We start from the raw sequence: 4478 nt of genomic DNA, 5'->3' as shown, positions 1-4478 counted from the left end.
CCATACACTGAAACCTTCAGACTTGTAAATCTGAGTAAGCCTTTCTGCTTAATAAATGGATAATATCACTTATTATGGTAGGTTATAAAGCTAACACAGAAGTCTAGTCTTTGTAACAATGTAGACTGTATTAAAATATCCTCCATTATAAAATATCTAATTCCATGTTATATTTTGTGTTTTGTTTCTGTTGATCCTAGGGCTCAAACTCAGGGCCTATATGGTTCTTTTGTGTTCAAGGCCAGTGCTCTACATATAAGTTGAACTGGAACTTCATTTCTCCTGGTGGTTAATTGGAGATAAGAATCTAATGAACTTTCCCACTTAGGTTAGCTTCACACTGTAATGTTCAGATCTCAATCTCTTAACTAGCTAAGATTACATACTTCAAATTCCAGTGCCCAGCCATGTTGCATATTTTGTGTAATTCCAATTCTCAGCATTGTATAGATTCTCCTACTACAATATGAAAAAAACAGAATCTACTAAGGATATTTGTAAAGTATAAAATGAAGGAAGAATTTTCATTCTTCACAAAATATATGCAAAATCTATGCTAAAATACTAATATTTTACTGTACATTTCTTGCAACAAGTTTGATATAGTTTTATAATTGTTAGGCCAAGTTTCTCAACATTCTACTGGAGAATTACGATTTCATGCATGCATGCATGCATATGCATATGTATATATAGATATCCAAATATCTTCCCTAGTGAATCATCAGAATTGAAACTTTGCTTTGTTTTTGCTGTTGGGCGGTTCTCTGACAATACCTGTCCTCTTTCTCAACATTCCTTTATTTACTATACCATAAGCATTCTAAAATCAGGTTCATATCTTGAAGAAGGTTACCAGTCAGTCCAAAAAATATCTACCCAGAGGGTTTTAATAAAGCAAGCTTTAAGATAGTAAGATAACATGAAGTGATAACTAAAAAATTTCTACGGAGACCTAGAAAGTTATCAAAATTATATCTGACATTTTTCACATTTCTGCCTTCCTTTTCTTCTCATACTTAAGAAAGTACTGACTAACACTATAAATATATTTCATTTATAAATTAAGGATTACTGTTTTTTTCCAGCTTGAAGCCTTCTTTTCCATGGTTTTTGACATAAACTTTTAGGAGACTTTTTTTGATGGTTATGGGATTCCATTCCAAACAAAGCCATGTATATCAAGAAAGCCAATGTTTTCAACTCAGAGTACTAAAAATAAGAGGGAGAAAATTAAGGTTAGGTATATATGTTAAGCAAACATACAGGCAATATCAAGACATTTTGAAATTGTATACCTTTACTAGATAAAGTGGCTCAAACCTATAATCTTATCTACTTGGGAAACAAAGATTAGAGAATTCCAGTTCCAAGCAAGCCCAGACAAAAAAGAAGTTACAGAAACTCTAACCATTTGCTTGGTGCAATGTATTCTTGCCTGTGCTAGGAGGACCACAGTCCAATAAGGCCCAGGCATAGTGATACTACCTTAAATAAGTAATCCAATTACAATCTGCTGTAATGACAGTAGTAGAGGTGTTGTTTCACAAGTACAGGGTTTGGGGGTTCAATCCTCCTGTACCACTAGGAATTTAAGGGTAAGAACGGCATGTCTAAGGACAAGACTTCATACTGGTTTTACAAGCTCTAATAAAACTTTACCTCTTTTGTTAATTTTTAAAGTATAATCATATTTTCCATGGCCAAACCAAATAATTTCCTATTAGAGATTTTCTTTTATCCATTAAGGAATATGTTATGTGATGGATACTGTCCCACTGAAGTCATATTAAAATCAAAAACTCGTTGACTGCATGTGGAATCAGTATCTCAAAGGTATCGTTTAAGTTGAATTCTCCTCCAAGAGAAGTAGAAGGAATTGAATATACAAAAGAAAGAGGACTCAAAAGAAGCCAATTCTGATCTTTGAGTTCTAGTTCCACCAACTCAGAGGCAAAGTATTTATAGTATTAACACTACCCAATCTGTGGTAGTTTATTATTACAATTACTAGCAAACATGAGGAATCTATAAGACATGAAAAGTCATTGATGCTTGGGGTCCATGACTCATCTCTATTATTCTAGTGTTTAAGAAGGATGAGACTTGAGGGATAATGGTTTTCAGGCTGGTAGGAAAGTTCATGAGGTTCTATCTCCAAATAACTACATGGTTCTTATTGTAGATTGACTACTATTAGCAAACAAACTGAGAGCATGAGATATGTTCAAGCCCCAAACTGGGAGAATGAAAAAATTCTTAGAAGAATACTATGAAAAATAGAGTTATGAATAGGAAAGCAGAAACAAAAAAAAATAATTGATATATATATATATATAAATTGATATAGACAAAGCTTCCCAATGTGAAATATGGCACACAATGTAATATTTAGGGTTTTACTTCTTATATAGTAGAAACAAATGGTATGTCTACTTGAAGAAACTAAAGTGTAAAACTGTATGCAATAAATAATGACATTATTTTATGTTTCCATAATTTAACTTGTTTCCCCACAAATTTATAGAATAGTATAGCTATGGAAAAATCAATAAATATTGCATTTTCATATAGGATTACATATCCTTGCAAGTGTTGTCTAAAATTGATCTACATTAAAATCATCGCCATTGATATCCTTCTCAAGATTCCAAATGTTTATAATTTCAGCTGACCTTCCAAAAAACTCATATCCCATACATAATTTTTAGTTTGTTCATGCATTCTTAGGAACATAAACATATGGCACAAAATATAAATTACCTTTATCTGCTGTCATTAATGTATTATAACTAATACAATTAAGAATATACCCTGAGAGAAAGAAAATTCTTCCTTCTAAATACATGCTTGCAGGCACACACACACACACACACACACACACACACACACACACACACACACACACACACTCATACTCACATAATTACCACTCTAACTTAGGTTAGATTCCTGACATTGGGTATGAGAAAATGATCTATCTAATAATCAAACTTCCTTGCTTAGTCATAAAATACATTCATAATTCCACACATACAAAAAAACTAGATCATTCAAAATAATGAGATTATTTAACAGAACCACCCAGCTCCTGAGCCATCTAATCCCTGATTTCATTCATTCATGACAATGCATTTTTCATATCACATTTAAAAACTTTTTGAATCTCTCTGATCAGCAGACACAAATGTGCTATCATATAATAGAAAATGTAGGTAAAATTACTTGTCCCTAGGTAATCTTTAATATATCTTAAAGAGTTCTATGTCCTTCTTTCAGAGCCTGTTTCTGGCATTTTGCCCTAATGTCTAATAGTAAGTTACAAAGGACATACCATATTCCTTAATTCATTCTCCCTAAAGGTTATGCTATGGAGTTGACTCTGATTTTTTGCTTATTCTAAATTAAATTTTCTCAACCAGTTGAATTATTATTTATGTTACTCCTAAGCCATTCGAAATATCAAAAAGAACTGGAAATTCACCTTAGCAATGATTTGTGAATGGCAGTTAGGGTTGTGGGGAGGTAAAGGACTTGAATTATCTAGAATGCCTTAAAACTGGCACTGTTATTTAAGGACTGATCACATAGTAAGCTTTTAAAGTGTGTCTTCTTATTTCATGTAGGACGGTAAAAGTATGCTTTTCATCACATTCTTGCCTGCAAAGAACTAGAATTATTTCCTTTGTAGAGTTTGTGCTGAAAAGTCTATGACTTAAAGAGGCACAATAAAGAACTCAGTAACTCCATTGCAGACTAGCAACCATCTTGTGAGGTACGGATAATAAAAAGAACCATGAATTTGGCCCAGAAATAACACAGAAAAGAAAACAATTGCTAGGCAACTGAAACATAAATAATCCTTGGGCAAGCCACAGGAATTTTCTCTGGATACATCAACCAAACACTGGGAGGCCATACGAGACACAGTGACCCAGTGCCCAGGTGGTACCCGTCAATAACAAGTCAGTATTAATAATAACCAATCATATATGTGTAGCTCAGTTTGCTTAAAATATTAGCCAATCATGTAATTTCTCCTGTAACACACCCTTAAGGTTGTTTATTCAATACTATATAAACTGTACTGATTCTATATTTGGGGCCTCTTAGTGTCACCAGTTACCGAGTGCACGGAGGACCAAGCTCGAATTTGCAAATAAACCACACTTGTCACTTATGCTGATCTTGGTTTCTGGTGGTCTTTGGAGGAGGTATAAAAGGTGGGGCTTCGTCCGGGATAAACTCATAAACCCGCCTAGACACCTGATCAGAGAGTAGCAAAGAATGGCCGGTAAGTTAAGGCATTGCCACTTTGTAACTGTCTGGGGTCTGTGTGTCCTGCAGGATTGGTATTCGTGTTGGCAAGAAGTCTTGGCAGATGGTGCTATAAGGCAGTCAACTGGACGAGTGGGAGAGGTCCCCCGGTTCCCCGGGAAGGTAAACTATCCACTAGTGTGGACACTTGGGCCTGTTTG

This window comes from Dipodomys merriami, unplaced genomic scaffold (genome assembly GCF_024711535.1).
Source record: "Dipodomys merriami isolate MVZ:Mamm:240054 unplaced genomic scaffold, mDipMer1.0.p SCAF_724, whole genome shotgun sequence".
Classification (NCBI taxonomy): Eukaryota; Metazoa; Chordata; class Mammalia; order Rodentia; family Heteromyidae; genus Dipodomys; species Dipodomys merriami.
This window is presented reverse-complemented; position numbering follows the sequence as displayed.